Here is a 20,191-nt window from a genome sequence, read left to right as displayed (position 1 = left end):
CATATCTGCTTAAGTCATCTGTGAAGGTGAGAAAATAACGATATCCGCCACGAGCCTCAATATTTATCGGACCACATACATCTGTATGTATGATTTCCAACAAATCTGTTGCTCTCTCCATAGTACCGGAGAACGGCGTTTTAGTCATCTTGCCCATGAGGCACGATTCGCAAGTACCAAGTGATTCATAATCAAGTGGTTCCAAAAGTCCATCAGTATGGAGTTTCTTCATGCGCTTTACACCGATATGACCTAAACGGTAGTGCCACAAATAAGTTGCACTATCATTATCAACTCTGCATCTTTTGGCTTCAACATTATGAATATGTGTGTTTCTACTATCGAGATTCAATAAGAATAGACCACTCTTCAAGGGTGCATGACCATAAAAGATATTACTCATATAAATAGAACAACCATTATTCTCTGATTTAAATGAATAACCGTCTCGCATCAAACAAGATCCAAATATAATGTTCATGCTTAACGCTGGCACCAAATAACAGTTATTTAGGTCTAATATTAATCCCGAAGGTAGATGTAGAGGTAGCGTGCCGACCGCGATCACATCGACTTTGGAACCGTTTCCCACGCGCATCGTCACCTCGTCCTTAGCCAATCTTCGCTTAATTCGTAGTCCCTGTTTCGAGTTGCAAATATTAGCAACACAACCAGTATCAAATACCCAGGTGCTACTGCGAGCATTAGTAAGGTACACATCAATAACATGTATATCACATACACCTTTGTTCACCTTGCCATCCTTCTTATCCGCCAAATACTTGGGGCAGTTTCGCTTCCAGTGACCAGTCTGCTTGCAGTAGAAGCACTCAGTTTCAGGCTTAGGTCCAGACTTGGGTTTCTTCTCTTGAGCAGCAACTTGCTTGCTGTTCTTCTTGAAGTTCCCCTTCTTCTTCCCTTTGCCCTTTTCCTTGAAACTAGTGGTCTTGTTGACCATCAACACTTGATGCTCCTTTTTGATTTCTACCTCCGCAGCTTTCAGCATTGCGAAGAGCTCGGGAATAGTCTTATTCATCCCTTGCATATTATAGTTCATCACGAAACTCTTGTAGCTTGGTGGCAGTAATTGGAGAATTCTGTCAATGACGCAATCATCTGGAAGATTAACTCCCATTTGAATCAAGTGATTGTTATACCCAGACATTTTGAGTATATGCTCACTGACAGAACTGTTCTCCTCCATCTTGCAGCTATAGAACTTATTGGAGACTTCATATCTCTCAATCCGGGCATTTGCCTGAAATATTAACTTCAACTCCTGGAACATCTCATATGCTCCATGACGTTCAAAACGTCGTTGAAGTCCCGGTTCTAAGCCGTAAAGCATGGCACACTAAACTATCGAGTAGTCATCAGCTTTGCTCTGCCAGACGTTCACAACATCTGGTGTTGCTCCAGCAGCAGGCCTGGCACCCAGCGGTGCTTTCAGGACGTAATTCTTCTGTGCAGCAATGAGGATAATCCTCAAGTGTTTTCAAATTTGAAAACTAATGGCACTAACAGAAAGTTTATAATTTTTGTAAAACTAATGGAACTAACAGAAAGTTTATAATTTTGCTAACCTAAAAGCAAACGGAATTAAAAATTAAAGCAAAAAACAAAATAAAATAAATAATGCAAAAAACAAATCAAAAAAACAGGAAAAAACTATTTTTATAGTAAAGTTAATCACAAAATAAAATAAATAAAGCAACAAAGAAAACAAAAAACTAAAAAACTATTTTCAAATTTGAAAACTAATGGCATTAACAAAAAGTTTATAATTTTTCTAAAACTAAAAGCATAAAGAATTAAAAAAATAAAGCAAAAAACAAAAGAAAATAAATAAAGCAACAAAAAAAACAAAAAAAATGCCACCTACTGGGCCACCACGGCCTGAATACGACTAGAAACCCTACCATGGGCCAGGATTCAGGCCTGCAGCGGGCCCAGTAGGCCCACGGGCATTGCAGTGACAGATTAGGCCCGAAAGCCTGCAGTTGAGAGGAGCTCGGGAGGGTGGGCACAGCAGCGCTTATAAACCACTCCCGAGCCCTCTCAACTAGCGAGGTGGGACTAAACTTTTGGGCGCGGGGCAGCACAAGGCCATTGGTCCCGGTTGGTGGCACCAACCGGGACCAAAGGCCGCCGCTTCCCGCCCTTTGGGCTGCTGAAAATTGGCATTTGGTCCCGGTTGGTGGCACCAACCGGGACCAAAGGGGGGCATTGGTCACGGTTCGTGCCACGAACCGGGACCATTGCTCTGGGTATATAAGGTAGCACTTGTGAAAATTTCGCCAACCGCTCCCATTCGCCCCCGACGCCCCCAGGCCGTTCGTCGTCGTCGTCGCCGCCCCGAGCCCGTCGTCGCCCGCTCCCCGTCGCCGTCGCCCCCCGCCGCCACAGGCCTTGTCCCCGTTGCTGCTTGCGCCGTCGCCGGCCTCCTCCTCGTCGCTGCGTGCGCCATCTCCGGCCCCCTCCCCGTCGCCCCTTGCCGCGTCGCCGGCCTCCCCCGCGCCGTCGCCGGCCTCCTCCCCGTCGCGCCCCCAGTGAGCTCCCCCCTTCCCATCGATCCCTGTCGCTCTGACCATCGCCGCCGAGAGGCTCATATGTATGGCTATGTATGTATGTATGTATGTATGTATGTATGTATGTATGTATGTATGTATGTATGTATGTATATGCTCATATGTATGTATGTATATGCTCTCTGTATATGAATTTGGCTATGTATATGCTCTCTGTATATGCTCATATGTATGTATGTTCATATAGCATTTTTTTCTATATATGAATTATTATTTTGTTCATGGATATATGCTAAAGAAAACGAGGGGGTGATAGAAGATGATGAGGGGTCGAGAGTGGGACGAGAGGTCGAGAGGTGTTGAGGGGAGAAAAAAAATGTTATCAGGGCAGAGGGTCGTCGAGGGGTCGAGAGAGGGACTAGGGGTCGAGAGAACTAAATAAGAAGAAGAAGAGGAGAGGAAGAAGAGGAGAAATAAATAAGAAGAAGAAAAAAGATGAAAAAGAAGAGGAGAAGAAGAAAGGAATAGTGGAGAAGAAGAGAAAATAGAATATATTCTATTTTCTCTTCTTCTCCACTATTCCTTTCTTCTTCTCCTCTTTTTTTTCTTATTTTTTTTCTTCGATCTTCTCCTCTAGCTATTCCTTTCTTCTTCTCCTCTTTTTTCTTCTTCTTCTTCTTCTTCTTCTTCTTCTTATTCTTCTTCTTAATTTTTATCGGGAACGAGGGTGTCAAGGATCGCCGAGGGGTCAAGGGTCGGGAACTAGGGTAGAGGGTCGAGGGTCGTTAAGGGGTCAAGGGTCGAGGGTTCGAGGGTTCTATAGGGTCGAGGGTCGAGGGTTCCAGGGTCGTCTAGGGGTCGAGGGTTCCAGGGTCGTCGAGGGTTCGAGGGGTCGAGGATCGCCGAGGGGTCGAGAGAGGTTTCCTAGTGTCAAAGTATTGAAGAAATCCATGGCTTCATCATTAGCCGGAAGTAACCACGGCATGACGAAGTCCTCCAAACTTATTTTGGAATGGTGTCCCGGATAGGATAATTTGCCTTTTTGTATGAATTTCAGCAAAGGCCTTCCAAATAACGATTTTTGGAAGGTTCTTGCTGAACTTTGTACCAAAAAGCGAATTATCCTATCTAGGACTCCGTTCCAAAATAACTTTGGAGAGCTTCGTACCATCATGCACATGTTACTTTCGCCTAATGATGAAGACATGGTTTTGTTGAATCCTTTGACACTACGCAACCTCCCGACCCCTCGGCGATCCTCTCGAACATGAGAGGAAGAAGAGGATCGCTGAGGGGTCGAGGGTTCCAGGGTCATCGAGGGTTCGAGGGGTCGAGGATCGCCGAGGGGTCGAGAGAAGTTTCCTAGTGTCAAAGTATTGAAGAAATCCATGGCTTCATCATTAGCCAGAAGTAACCAGGGCATGACGAAGTCCTCCAAAATTATTTTGGAATGGTGTCCCGGATAGGATAATTTGCCTTCTTGTATGAATTTCAGCAAAGGCCTTCCAAATAACGATATTTGGAAGGTTCTTGCTGAACTTTGTACCAAAAAGTGAATTATCCTATCTAGGACTCCGTTCCAAAATAAATTTGGAGAGCTTCGTACCATCATGCATGTGTTACTTTCGCCTAATGATGAAGACATGGTTTTGTTGAATCCTTTGACACTAGGCAACCTCCCGACCCCTCGGCGATGCTCTCGAACATGAGAGGAAGGAGAGGATAAAAAAATAAGAGGAAGAAGAAAAAAAGAGGAGAAGAAAGAATAGAGGAGTTCTTCTCCTCTATTCTTTCTTCTCCCCTTTTTTTCTTCTTCTTCCTCTTTTTTTTATCGGGAACGAGGGTTATCGAGGGACATAGATGTAATGTCGTAGTTGTCGATATATACCCCCTCCCGATAGCTTACTATGATTAGGTAGCTAGTTCTACGTTTGGCACTAATATATCCATCTGTCATGTTTGAAAAATAATTGCCATGTTGTAAATATTTGTAGAAACTATGGACACCACCCTAGACGAAGCAAAAGAAGTGTTGTTGAGGGACATAATCGCAGAAGGAAGTGATGACGTCTCGTTGTTTCTCAATGAAACCGATGGTCTGGAAGGAGAGGGTGAACAAGCTGGCTACGGTGACCTAATGCCGATGCAAGAAGAAGAACATGAGGACGGCTCCGGTGACCCAATGCCGGTGCAAGAAGGAGACCGTGATGACGGCTCCGGTGACCGAACCGAGTCCGGCCAGGTATATATATTAGTTAAGCCTGTGCTGACTAGCTGATTGATGCATTCATTGTTTTGGTATGTACACATATTAATTAAGTCCTTGTTCTTTTTTCTAGCCCTCCGGATCGAGCACAACTTCGGTAAAGAGACGAGGCCCGAAGAAAAAGTTGAGCTCGGATGAAAAGTTTGAGATCATAGCAATCGCGCCCGACGGCCAACCGATTGAACCCCTCCGGACAAAGAGCGCATTTGTTGCTCAGTGCGGGGTTCTGGTTAGGGACAAGATCCTGATAAGCATCCAGCAATGGTTTAAGCCGGCTACAGAAGACCCTGAGGTGTCTTATGTCAATTATATGCAGAAAAATGATCTTTGGACTAAGCTGAAGTCAAATTTCACCCTACCGCCAGAGGATAATCCAGAGAACCCAGTTAAAGAGAAATTAATCAAGTCTTTTGCTCTTAAGAGGATGGCAGAACTATTCAGGAGGTGGAAGAAAGAGCTAAATAAGTTTGTCAAAAATAATGAGACACCAGAATTCAAGGGAAGATATGAGAAGATCAGAGATCACTGGCCCGCATTTGTGGCCCACAAGACATCGGAAAAGAGTAAGAAGATGTCGGCGACAAACAAGCAAAATGCTGCGAAGAAGATGCTTAACCATCGCACGGGGTCAGGTGGCTACCTCGTAGCCCGGCCTAAGTGGGCCAAGACTGAGAATGATCTGGTTGATAAAGGGATCGAACCAGAGACAATTAGCTGGCCAGACCGTTGCCGGACTTGGTTCTTCGGGGCTGGCGGAACCTTGGACCCTGTAACAGGGAAGTGCATTTGGATGAACGATCAAATGGACATACCAGTCAGGAAGCTTAAGCAGTATATCAAAGCAGCGCAGCAAGGGAAGTTCTTTCCAGACAGAGAGAACGACGAGCTCACAATGGCCCTCGGGAATCCTAAGCACCTTGGACGGACATGAGGCACGCCAGGCTCCATTCCGTGGAAGGTTGGGTTTCCGGACGCAGGCGGTTACAAATCCCATGAGAGGAGGAAAAAAGTGCGGCAGACCCAAATGCAGGCGCTGCAAGCAAGGGTAGACGCGATAGAGGAACGAGAAGAAAATCGCAGCAAACATACTGCCGAAGCCTCCCCCGAAGCTACCCCGCCATCTCAGCGCAGAAGCAGTGTGGCTTCCACCGAGCTGCTTCAGCCGGAGCATGCCTTGATGGCTCCTGCCAGCTATCCCGTGGATGCTATCACGGAGTCTCAAAATTGCCACCATATGACGCAATGGATGAATTTGAAGGTCAAGGCGGCTGTTGGCTCTGTTTATCCTACTGAACCCGGCGCAACTTTTTACTGTCGGCCGATTCCAGAAGGATATGCTAGGGTGATGGTGGATGAAATAACGGAGGGACTTGAGGACCTCCGGCTTGACCACCCTACCGGTGAAGGGGAGACTCGGTTGGGGTCTGCTCTGAAGACTCCATGCCTATGGCAGAAGGAGCTCATCAACCTTCCGAACTGGACGCCTCCGCCTCCTCCTCCTCCTCCGGCGAGTCAGGGCACTCCGCCTCCTCCACCGCCTCCTCCTCCGGCGAGTGACGATCAGGGCCCTCGGCCGGCTCCTTCTCCGGCGTGTGGCGGCACTCCGCCTCCTTCTCTGCCTGCGCCGACGCACCCGAGCAGCCAGCCTCCTCCTTCTCCGCCTCGTCAGCAAGGGCAGAAGAGACCTGCCGCCGCTCCAACTGCTCCGGCGCGTCGTAGTCCTTCTCCTCCGCCTCGTAAGCAAGTAAAGAATACAACCGCTTCGTCTGCTCAGTCGGCGTCTAGCAGTACAACCAGAGGCGGGAGGACATACAGATTTGGTCCTTCTCTGAAGACTCCAGAGAAGTTACCATATGAGAGAACCCCGGAGGAGAATGCCGAGATCACGCGAACCGAAGTGGATGACTGGTTTCAAGGGTTGAGAGCAAAGAGACATCCACCTCCGGAGGAGAAGGTAGATCCGGTGAAAGTGAAGCGCACTCTGGCTGCCCTGGCAAAACCACCCAAGTCTCCGCCGAAAGGCAACTATGAGCGCATTATTGCAAAGACATGGGCCGAAGCGGAGCGGTCGGGAAGTACAGTCAGTGATCAAAGGCTGAAAGAACGATGAGCAGCTGGGAAACAAATTGCCCAGCTCGGCGAACAAGCGAAGCAATCGTGCCCCCCCCCCCCTCAAGGTGCCTAGCGACATCGTCGATCCGAGGATGGTGCCCGGTTATGGCAATGTTGACGATTACCTGCCCGACGATGTACATTATGATACCATGGAGGTGCAGATACACAGATACGAGTACGGGAAGCCTCTCGTCAAAGATGAAAAATCTTTAACAACGATGATGCGGAAGATTACATGGTTGGTACTCGAAAATCTGCAGAGAGTCTGGGGGGAGGAGTACTTTGTATGCGAGAGTTAAACCGGAGCATGACCTCGTTGGAATTGAACTGTTGCCTATTCCATTTGAGGAGTTCTATCAGTTTTTCAATCAATTGGCCCTCGATAAAACAACGATCACCTGCTACTGTCTATAAGTACTACTACTTCTGTCATTAAGTCTCTCTATATAGCTCATCTCTTTCATTGCATGTATTTATAATTATCCTCACTATATTATGCAGAATGAAGACCGCCGAATTGAAGAAAAGACAAATCGGTGATATTGGGTTCATTAACACATATCTCATAGATGCAACTGAGGTTCAACATCGTCCCGGAGATACCGAGGCCAACTTGCTACGATCATTCAAAAAAAATGAAAACAAAGATATAATACTCTTTCCTTACAACTTCAAGTGAGTGTTACTGTCTTGTGCATATTCGGTTTCCCTTATATATTAGTCCAGGTTATAGTAATGTAATTGATGAGTTATGCATGTGTGTGTAGTTTCCACTATATTTTTCTAGAGATTAGGCTTGAGCAGGGAGTAGTAACCGTCTTGGACTCTAAACGAAAAGATCCCCAGGAGTATGCGGACATGACTGAAATCCTCAAGAAGTAAGTTAAATCGATCATTATCCACCATATCAGCAACTTTGTTCATTTCCTGATATCAAGTAATTGTTTTCTTTGTCCGGCAGGGTTTGGAGAAAATTCACCAGAACAGTTCCGGGACTGCCGAAGGAGCTGGAATTTAGACACTCGAAAGTAAGTACTATAGTAGCATGTTCCGCGCATCTCCTAGTGATTCAAGCGCTAGTTTCATCAATACCATTTAGCATTCTTGCTTATCAGTTTGATTGACCTCTATTTCTTGTAAAGTGGTTGTGGCAGGAAAAAGGGAATGATTTCTGTGGATACTACGTCTGCGAGTCCATCCGCCACACGACCTGTGAGCGGGGCGGGTACTCTGACGAACAATATGAAGTACGTAAATAACAACATTCACAATTTTATTTTATTGCCATCATTTGTATTGAGTTTCATTCATTCATATATGTATTGACCCCCTTCTTCAAATTAGATGTTTCAGAAGCGGGATGAACTCCTAGCACCAGCTCGCATGCGAGCAATTCAAGAGGAATTGGCGGCATTCTTTCTTGACCAAGTGATCGCTGAAGACGGAGAATACTATGTGGACCATGAGTCCGTATGATTATATTTGTAAGAGATAATTATTGTATATATGTAGCCGGTAGTGTCGGATAGATATACGAGAACTTGTTGTTCGACCAATCTCTCGGAGAAGGAAAGGTGGTCGATATCACTTCTCTCTGTATGCATATATGTTCATGACGATCTTCTGTTTCCTTCGTTTGCTTACTAGCTAATTAGCGTGTCTAGTCCTCTCTATACGTATGTATAGTACGTAGCGTCGACCAAGCACGGACGTAAGAGAGGACACTTCTCTCTATTAATTATAGCTAGCTAACACAATATATGAAACACCTAAATTAACCCCCTAAAACCCCCAAACCCCCCCCCCTTTCAAAAAAAAAACAAAAACCCCAGCCACAGAAATGCTGACGCGTGGATGCCTATTGGTCCCGGTTGGTGCCACCAACCGGGACCAAAGGGTCTCCTGCCTGGGCTCTGCGCACTGCCCACGTGGAGGCCCATCAGTCCCGGTTCTGGATTGAACCGGGACTAAAGGTATAGGGCATTAGTACCGACACTTTAGTCCCGGTTCAGGAACCGGGACTAAAGGCCCTTACGAACCGGGACTATAGGCCCTTTTTCTACCAGTGGCGGTGGATCCCGGCCCTTGCCGGTGGGAGGGCTTCGTTTTCAGGTGCTTCTTCAAGTTTTGTTAGGATTTGTGTCCTGGTCAAGAAGACGAGACGGCAGCGGCTTCTTGAAGATGGAATAAGGTTCTCCCCGTCTAACCCCCGTCCTGATGGTGTGTCTAGTATCATCGGAGGGCATGTGGAGGTGTGTCTCCGGCGGATCTCGCGAGATTCGATCGGCGGTTTTCTTTGGTGGATCCGCTCGGATCCGGTCTTTGTTCGTCTTTGTTCATGTGTCTTCAGGTTGGATTCTTTCGATCTAAACTTCTCTTCATCGGCGGCGGTTGTTGTTCTGGTGCATTGGTCCTATGGGGCCTTAGCACGAAGACTCTGTCTACTACAACAAGTTGTGCCCGACTCTGATGATGGAGGGGCGATGACAGCGGCGTGCCTTTGCTCGCTTCAGTGGTTGTAGTCGTCGCTGGATGGTCTATTAATCTGGATGTAATCTTTATTATTTCTGGTGTTTGTTATACTGCCATGATTGGAGATGAATAGATCGACAGTTTTCCGGAAAAAAGACATACACATTAGTCCATATGTATTTATCAGTTTGGACCTAAACTCACGGCCACTATAACGGCCACACATGCATCAACATGTGAGGTAATGAGCTGACACAGTGCAAATTAAACACGATAAAAAACAGTAATGGAAAAGCAACCACAAGAGGAATATCCTTTTCAGGGATACAAGGAATGTCTATCATAGGCTTATCATGTCCAGCTGCTTAGGCGAAACTTATTATCAAGTGACATGAAAATAGTAGGCTACTCGTAATATATCCGAGCGAATTGAGATTTGATTTTCTCACCAAGTTATTCTTTTGTAGATTAGAGCACATATGTGAGAAAGATGGTTCTTGGTGCAAAACAAACTAAATTTCTACTATTATATGGGAGTTGGTTGTTGTACGTTCGCTCTTGCCTCCACCCCCCCCCCCCACCCCCAACCCAATTTGGTGTTTCTCACCTATACGGCCCCCATGCCCTGTATTAACTCAACCAAATCAAATTAAATCAAACCAAAACCTAAACTATCCTTGTATTCCCCTACCCATACCCAAACCAAATCAAATGTTACTAAAACCTCGACTAAATGGCAAAAATTCTTGCCTTCCCCTATCAGAACTCAAATGAAATAAAATCCTACCAAGATCCAGAATGGTGGGTGTGAGGTATATGTCCGACATGATTGGCGTTGAACCATTAGAATTTACATTGCCCCTTTGCAATGCATGGGCAATTAGCTAGTACAATTGTAATTACGAAGTTTTGATATTGCATGACATGCTCCTAGGCCGTGGAACCCGAAGAAAACGCCCCTAACGAATAGGGATTTCTTTGTGTAGCTAGCCTAACAAACCTAGCATCTAACATTAGACAAAACTACTCTTTTTTTTAAAAAAAAAGGGTGCGTAATGAAGCATGCCCCTTTAACTAATGTAGTTGCTTGGATCGCAGAAAAGTGGTGGCGACAACACATGATTGACTTCAACAAGCTCCGGGGTGAAAACCTAGGTTTATCCCAGTTTGGTTATAACTAGCAATGGCGATGTTTTGCATCATTACCTTTTTGAAGGCATTGCTCGGACATGCTCGAATTGATTCTTCAAGGTAAAAATCTAGAATTTGGCCATTGGTTGTCAGCTTTGGTAATGGCAATGCTTGAGCGCCCCTCCCTTCATTGTCTTTATACTATCATGAGGTGATTGGTGCGGGTATGATAAAAGTTGTAGTTTGTCAATCACGGATTTGTTAATCTCAGTTTTTTTTCTCGCTTAGGCATAGCTTTGGTCTTATAGGACTTTGCTATTTGCCAGCATGTTTTTTGTGTGTGTGAGTTGGTATTAGTTGTGTCCATTCTAGCTATGCAGAGGCCGGGTGTGTGCTAATTATGTTTGTATTCCCTTGGTGCTTCATTTTGAGTTAAATAAAATCCATCCTTTATGGAAAAACTAATTTACAGGAGCACAGTAGAGTTGACCAGGGACATTACCTGGTCATAAAGTAAGAAGCTGAACTGAATTTTCCTCAATGAATGGATAGCCTGCATGTCTTGATAATGAACCTACCCTAAACTCATAACCCTAGGTGGTTAATTAGATGTCAATGGCTAGTATGTAACTGGAGTTTGCGGAAATGAAGCCAATTGACCAGCAGGTTGACCTGTAGGACGAGGCAAGAACATGATAAGGACAGATTTCCTAAGAGAAATTATCAATTGTTGCAAAATAAAATACTTTTCTATTTTAGAACCCTATTTGTTTTTGGTTGTCGAATGAAGTTATTTGACTAAAGCGTATAGATGAAACTCTAGACCTCTTTCGCTACTCACGCAAAGGGACCCAATGCTAGGGTTTTCACTGCCTCCCGCCATGCAGTCGCCAGCCTACCTCGTTTCCTGTGCCATAGGGACATGAAGACGAGGTGGATCCTGATCCTTACCGGCAGAAGGGCTCCATTTTTTGGTACTTTTGAATTTTTGGTAGAGTTTGTGTCCTGCTGAGAAAGGCGAGGCGGTGTTGGCTTCCTGAAGATAGAATAAGGTTCTCCCCGCCAAGCTCCCATCCCGGTGGTGCTTTTCTCACATTGTCGGAGGGCTTGTGGAGGTTTGTTTCACAGTGGATCTCGCGGGATTCAGTCGGCATTTGTCTCTGTTGGATCCGCTTGGATCATGTCTTTGTTCGTTTATATTCATGTGTCTACAAGTTGGATCCTTTCGATCTATACTTCTCTTCATCGATGGTCGTTGTTATTTTGGTGTGTTGGTCCTCTCACGCCTTAGCATGACGACTTTCCGGCTGTCTACTACAACAACACTTGTCCGGCTCTGATGATGTAGGGGCGCTAATGGCAACACACCTATGGCTCACTCCAGTGCTTGTAGTCATAGCTGGTGGTCTATGGACTTGGATGTGATTTTTACTTCTGTTGTTCTTTGTACTACATTGGTAGTTGATGAATAGATCAGAAGTTTTTCCCACAAAACAAAAGATAGACATCCAAGAGGATGAGCACATGCATTGCCCGAGAAAGACCTTGCTGAAGCTACTTGAGGACTGAAAAAACACTCAAAATAACACATTCCATTTGGTGATCTAAAAGACTTTATATTAGTTTACGGAGGGAGTATGTAATAAATAAATACTAGCTATGCCCGCGCGGCATCATGCCGCGCCTATTGACATGTTATGTGATAAAATCTGTATATGGTGATATTAAACTTTACCCATTAGTTATCCTATTAATTGTTTTGTTTTTGCTTGTTCACTTAACTTTTTATGTTATGGTGTATGTACAAAAATCATATTGGTACCGATGCTGAAATATGTCATAAAGAAAAGCTTTAATGAATGAAAAGAGTCGGTACATTGTAGATAAATTGAATACATATTGATATTGCATGATTAATTTTTGGTTCTTTGGTAATTCATAGCATCCTTGTTCGACAGCCCGCTGGGTTTGTGCCTGTAATGAAATGATACGAAGCTCTGTCGATATACTTCATGTTGAAATTACATACGCTGTAAAAGGAATCCTCGTGTGTTACTTTTCCGACTGTTTGATTGGTTGCCAGTTTGAACATCATTTCTTTACTCGGAGCGTTCAAGAATCATTCATGTGGGCCGGTTGGTTATATTAAAGCATAGTACTGTGTTTTTCTTTCCCTTTTCTTTTTACTTTGATGTATTAGTGTTTCTTTCTCTTATTCAAGAAAACCTCAAAAGCACTATTAGGCAAGGTATCTATTTGTTGTCCCCGTCTGCCCTGCTTGCGTATGAGGGAATAAAACTAACTAAAAGTGTACCCAAATAGTTGCATATGTAACATGATGGACAACTTACTAGATTGTCTTATATTACAATTAAGCTAGAATAGACGAACAAGGCACTTTGAAAAGTGGAATTTTATTACATAAAACAAGCATTGCTTCAGACTGAATTAAACTGAAGGCTTCAGTTTTGTTACCCTAACCTCTAGGGCTCATATCACAATGAGGCTTGGCGATCAAAAATCAATACATTGATTCTGACCCCAAAGAATTAAACCTGAAGAAACAACAAAAGTAACTAAGCTAGGATGCAAGGACCATGATGTTATTAATGAATGTTGTGTTATACGTGTTGTGTGTCACGAAGATGGCAGCCCTATGTTGGTACCACCCCATTGACCCCATATAGGTTACCAACCTTTTTTTATTATTGTGATGTATTATAGGTCAATATCACAAAGAACTGTAAAAATAAAAAAAGTATGCATGAACCAGGAAAATTCACAATATGAAATAATGTAGTGGACATGAACCTCAATAAAAAACAAAAAAACAATAAAAATGTATTTTTGTTCAATTTTTGGTTTCTTTTTTTGACGAGGAACAACATGCATTTCATTAGCTAGTGGTCGCGGACAAATTGCCGGCCACAGCACCGATTACATCAGTGGGGAAATTGGAGGTCCACACTTGGTGGTTCTCACTTAAACTACTCACACCCAAACTTGCCAGCGTGTGAGCTGGTGCATTACAAATATGTGGACAAAACTCCACTTTGGTATCTATGAAACCCATCTGCAGCAAATACTTAATTTCACGGTAGAGGATTCCCAGACTAGCTCTATCTAGAGAGCTAGGCAGCACAGCATGCTTGAGCGGGTGGTAGTCGGTACAGAAAATGACACGACCCATCCCAAATCCCTCCGCAAGAGATATAACCTTCATCATTGCAAGAGCTTCCGCATGAATAGCCTGTGAAAGGCCTGCTAATTTCCCGGCTGCTGCAAACAAAACATCTCCCTTTGAATCTCTAGCTATACAGCCCCATCCACCTTCCCTTGTTGCCTCAAAATAAGCTGCATCTGAGTTAATCATAACCCAGTTTGAAGGGGGTGGCTTCCATTTGGGATTTGTTGCAACGTTAGGTTTCACCAGAGGAGAGAAAAAACCTGTCCACGCATTAACAGTCAGATTTAGCTAAGCAGCAAACACTACCAGCCCAGTCTATCTCTCATCATGCCTTACTTTGTTCATTCCTGTCCACCGTTTCCACAAGAGGCATATCACTTTCAGTTTCTTCCCTTCCTCCAGGGCAAAGATGCCCTCAAGGACTTCCAGGGAAGTTGGTTGTTGCATCAGAGCTCTTCTTTCATTTTCCAGTTCTGCAGCTCTCCACAATGCTTTGACATATTTGCATCGAAAAAAGAAGTGACCTCCATCTTCAAAATAACCGCCGCATACGGTGCATCTAGTGTCAAGCTCGACACCTCGCCTCTGAATATTCATATGGAGAGAATGACTGTTGTGGCCCCAACATCCACATAAAATGGTGTACCTTCCCGGGACACTTGACATTCCAAAGAGGCTTCCAGACTGCATGTCTCCACCCATTACCACTTGTCGCTTCACCCGCCGGTCTGTAAGCTTGCTTCTGCATCATCTCAGTGTGTACATAATAAGCCGGCTTGACTGAAAACAAACCCTTCGAGTCAAAATGCCACGCTATGAAATCGTCGTATTGTTCGCACAAAGGAATACTTAAGATTTTTTGTACATCTGCTTGCTGGAATGTTTACCTCACAAGATCAACATCCCATGAGTGTGAGACCGGATTGATCAATTTTGAAACACGTGTGAATAGGTGGCACCTTGTCCTGTTAAAGGCATTCTTGACATATCCCTAGGAATCCAAGGATCAATCCATATCCTCGCCCTCTCGCCAGATCCGATTCTCCAGATATACCCTTCTTTCACAATCTCCAAACCTTTGAGAATACTTCTCCAGTTATAACTCATATTCGCGACTAGAGCAGCAGAAAGAATGTCATTGTTTGGGTAATACTTGGCTCGAAGGACCCTTGCACACAAAAATTCAGGGCACTGAATTAGTCTCCAAGCTTGTCTTGCAAGCATCGCAAGGTTACATAGGTAGACCAAGTTATTTCCCATTAGTAGTTTATTGTTGCAAGCCCAAGATCTGCATCACTGAATGCTTGGTCTATGTTGAAATATATTGTCTGCCTCCCTTCATCAGTTCGGACTTTTGGATGAGTCCACGCCTTTGCATTCTTGCATAATGGCTAGGTCCACCCTGAGATGCACACGCCCTCCTCCCCCTGTAAGGATCCTAGGTACACGCTTAAGCGCTTGCGACGGGTGTCGAACTAACAACCTGGCCATGCATCAAACCGATGCTAACCAAATGACCCAGTGACTAACGACGGCTTGAAGGCAGCGCTAATGTTTGAAGTACTAATTAAAGCTGCAGATCCTAGTGTTCTTTTTAGTGATTGTGCTAGAGATTATACATACGGTTTATCATAACTCATGAACCTGACTCATCAATATCTACACCGAATACCTACCTAATAGTCTATGTTTATCTATATATCACCTAAAATCCAAGGGGTTATTGCTTCTTGCGGTACATGTAAATCTTACCTACTAATAAAGCACGGATTGTTTCTGGTCGTCCGTCACGCCATTTTACAAATAAACCCCTCAGTTTTCTGTAAATCAACCCACAGTACACGTTTAAGTTATAACCGAACCGTTTTGCTCATTTTCTCAGAAAACCCCCTGGCGTTTTAGACAATCAACCCGCCGTCCATATTTAAGTCAGCCGAAACGTTTTTTTAGTTTTAACAGAAAACCCCTTGACGTTTCGGTTAATCAATCTACAGTTTATGTAAAATAAGATTATTCATATCTTTTAAACCGTAACTTAAATTTTAACATGTTATATATGAAACTTGATTAGAAAAATATGTAGAATCTAAATATGAAGTTATTTTTAGCTGTTAAATATTTCTAAAATATAATTTTTGGTGCAAACTTAATATATAGTGTACGGTCTGTTTTTTTTTGTACCGTCGGTGATTCAAATTGCAAATAAACATCTATTAAAACCAGAATGAGAGAAAAAAACATCGAGAACCATGCATGCACAACTATGAAAAACCTTGCGGGAAAAAAATAACATACTTTTTATCTTATTCCAAGCGAGTGTGCGCATGTGCGCGCACGCAAAAGAGAGAGACATTAAGACTAACCACATTCAAACGTGTTTTCATTGTGTGAGCACAAAGGTCACTATCGGCAACACAAATGTGATGCCATGTGAAACTAAAAGACGTGGGCCTATTAATGTCTTGAGTCATGGTTATTGGGTTAAGAGTGTGTGTTATTTTCTTTCCCGTTGCAATGCACGGGCTTTTTTTCGAGTGAGTGTGTGAGTATAGAGGAAATACAAATGTGATGTCATGTGAAACTAAAAGACGCGGGCCTATTAAGGTCTTGAGTCATGGTTATTGGGTTAAGAACGTGTGTTATTTTCTTTCCCATTGCAACGCACGGGTTTTTTTGCTAGTTATTTCTAAAGTTGCAAAATATTATCCACCAATGCCACCTATAAATGATAAAAAAAATGTTCCACAAAGGGGATTCCCCTACCAGACCCGGCCCATGCAGTAGGGACCTGCTATATTGCACTATGCGCGCTGGGAAAAGACGCGGCGCACCCGCTTGTACCGACACATGTCTAGCGGCCTATTTTTTTTCTTTTTTTCTTTTCATTTTTTATACTTTAAATACTTTGGGACTTCAAGAAAGTTCCAATAGTTTTTAAAAATGAGAATTTTGAAATAAAATGTTTAATGAATCATAAAATGTTTGTGGATTCAGAAAATGTTCTTGATTTTATATAAAAAAAATTTGCTTATTAAAAAATGTTTGAAATTTTGAAAAAACAATGTTTAGGAAATCAAAAAAAGGTTCATGATTTTTATAAAAGTTCATGTATTAAAAAATAATAATGAAATTCAACACAATTCACCAATTCAGATAAGTCCATGAATAGAAAAATAACCTAAAATAATTGTTAGTGTCTTACAAAATTGTTTATTCTTTCATAAAATGTTCGCTAATTCGAAAAATGATTATGCATTTCAAAAAATATTCACTAAATCAAAAAATATTCCTAACTTTCAAAATAAATTCCATAAATTTCCAAAATAATGTTCGTCCAATCTAGAAATGTTTGCTGGTTCAAGAAAAAAGTTTAAAAAATGTTCACAATTTTAAAAAATATTTACGAATAGTATAAAATGTTCATGAATTCAAAATTTTCTTAATTTTAGAAAATGTTCAAAATTTTGTGCAAGTGTTCATGAATTTTAAAAATGTTCACGAGTTTAAAATATTATCATGGATATTGAGGATTATGATTATTTTTCTTCCATTGTTACGCACTGGCCCTTTTGCTAGTCTATACATAATAATAAAGGGGTTATTGCTTCTGGCGGTACATCATGAAAATTGCCTCCAAAGTTGTGAAATATTATCCATCAATGTAATCTATAAGTTTTTTTTGAGAAATGTCACCCCATATTATTCAACCAAGACCTTACATGGCATACAAATGAAATCGGGGGGATCTACTAGCCACACATGGCACCCCATAGGTATAGGGTAACAGAAGCCTTTGCGAGGTCATGCACCTCCCAAATGTGCTCTCTCTTCTCATGCTCAAAGTGAACTTGGACGAATTCTTCCATCTTCATCTTTATATCTTGAAAAATCGCCATGTTTGGACCCATGTACGCGCCCTTAAGATGAGCTATAGTTGCAGCACAATCGGTAGCAATATGGATTCTGCTCAGGTAAAGATCAGAAGCCTGATTAAGAGCCCCACTAAAGGCCATCGCCTCAAGAATTTCTGGTTGGACAAAATCATGTGTTACTAACACAGATGCTCCAACAAAGGACCCCTGTCATCCTTACAAATGACATCACATGACCCCTTGTCTTGGTTCCTGCTAACTGTAGCGTCGACATTTAGCTTCATGCATCCTTGGGTAGGGGCTCTCAACTTCTCCCTTGTCGCCGAATTGTAGCCGAAGAACTTGCTAAGATGGCCACCCTTCGAGGAATTAAAAATTGATCCCCAAGGAACTTCTGAATAAAATTAAACATGGTGAGAGGTGAGTGAAAAATATATTCATGTATTTCCTTCCTGCGCGCCGACCATATAGCCCACAGAGCAATCAGGATCTGAAAGAATTCCTCCTCCCTTGTTGATTCCATGAGCTCCATCAACCACAGCCTCGCATCAGCATGCCCACAAGCAATGATATGTTCAACCAGCTCTTCATCTAACTTGTTGCAGTCTAGTAATGCATGACGCCATGAATCTTTAGCATTGTTGCATATCTGACACACGTTAGAGTCAGTCATATTCCTTTGGTGATGAACTACCTCTGTCGGGGTTGAATTTCGTGCAAGTCGCCACACGAAATTTTTCACATTCCAGGAACCTTAACCTTCCAAAGCTTCTTCCACTCCTGCTGCACCTCTTTTGTGTTTGACGGTGAAGGTCATCCATCAAGCCATGCCTCCCTCCTATATTTTGTATCGATCAACAACCGGTAAGCTGATCTAACAGTAAAAAACCTGCTCATGTCGTAGTTCCATGCCCAACTATCTTCCAGATTGTGCGAGCTTAAAGGGGTGTTCAACACAACTTGAGCATCCGGAGGTTGAAGATGTTCCCGGACCTTTTGATGATTCCAAATTTTCATTGCTCCATCGATCAAGTCAGACACCAGGATTAGAGGATTTGGACTCCTCGGGCGAAGGGCCCTTAACATGAAATCTCGTGGGATCCAATTGTCCTCCCAAAGCTTATATAGCCAACACGTTTTATAGGCCCCTGTTTCAAAACGATGACACCCGCACACACTGCCCTCCATACTTGTGATGGGTGGTTTCCGAGTTCAGTTTGCAACACATCACCATGAGCATAATACACCGAGCGTAAGATCCATGCACTAAGAGACGCAGGGTCTTCAATCAGCCTCCAGGTTTGCTTGGCTAGCATTGCAAGGTTGAAAAGTTATGTATCTCTAAAGCCTAGCCCACTTTGGTATTTTGGCATAGTTAGAACATCCTAGAAACCCATGCTACCTTTTGCTCAACGTTCTTGCTGTCCTAGAAAATTTTCTCAGCATCATGTCAATGTGTTGCATAAACCTCTTGGAAGGAGAAAAAAGGACATGGAGAACGTAGGGACGGCTTGAGCCACGGACTAGAATCTCCTTACCGGCCGAAGCCATGCACCTCTCAATCCATCCACGTACTTTGCCCCCATAGTCAATCCTTTACTTCACTGGCTCCATATGGGGCATTGAGCATTGCATTGCTATCTATAAGTGATAAAAAAATGTTTCACACAGGTGAATCCTCCGGCTGGGCCAAACCCATGCAGTATGGACCTCCTATAGTGCGCTCTTCAGGTTGGAAGACGCATTGTGCCTGTTTGGGCCGGTCCATGTCCTAGTGGCCTGTTTTTAAAACTTCCTTTTTATTTTTTATTTTTTATTTTCTGTTTCCTTTTTCTACTTTAAATAATTTAGGAATTCAAAATATTCCCAAAATTACATAAATCAAAATTTTGAAATAAAATCATCAATAAATCATCAAATGTTTGTAGATTCAAAACATGTTTGTGATTTTCTATAAAATTGTTAGCTTAATTGAAATATGTGCGTATTTTTTAGGAAATGTTCGAGAATTCAAAAAGTGTTCATGGTATTTTAAAAAGTTTAGGTATTAAAGAAATGTAATGAATTTGAACAAAATTTTCTAAATTCAAAAAAATCATGAATGCAAAAATATCCTAAAAATTCAAAAACTGACCGGCAACTTACAAAATAGCTTATTCATTCATAAAATGTTCGCTGATTCAAAAATTAATTAAGCATCTCAGGAAATGTTTGTTAAATCAAAAAATGTACGTTCAATCAAAAAAATGTCCATCAATATCCAAAAAAAAAGTTCATCCATTCTAGAAATGCTCGCCGATTTAAGAGAATTGTTAAAACAATGTTCACAACTTTAAAAATGTTTGCGAATAGTATAATTTGTTCATGAATTCAAAAAATATTCTTGATTTTAGTAAATGTTTGAAAATTTGTAAAAGTGTTAGCAAATTTGAAAAAAAAATCTCGGTTTCAAATATGTGCACGAGTTAAGAAAAATATTCATGATTTTATGAAATTGAGAGTTGTAGTGATTGTCACTTATGCAGCAAAATATGGTCATGGCCATTAGACATTATGAAAAAAAATCTCCCATCGCAACGCACAGGCTATTTCTTGGGGAAGTAGTAATTTTAAAAAAAAT

This window comes from Triticum dicoccoides, chromosome 7A, assembly GCF_002162155.2.
Source record: "Triticum dicoccoides isolate Atlit2015 ecotype Zavitan chromosome 7A, WEW_v2.0, whole genome shotgun sequence".
NCBI classification, from domain to species: Eukaryota; Viridiplantae; Streptophyta; class Magnoliopsida; order Poales; family Poaceae; genus Triticum; species Triticum dicoccoides.
The sequence above is the reverse complement of the archived record's forward strand: the minus strand, read 5'-3'. Positions refer to the sequence as shown.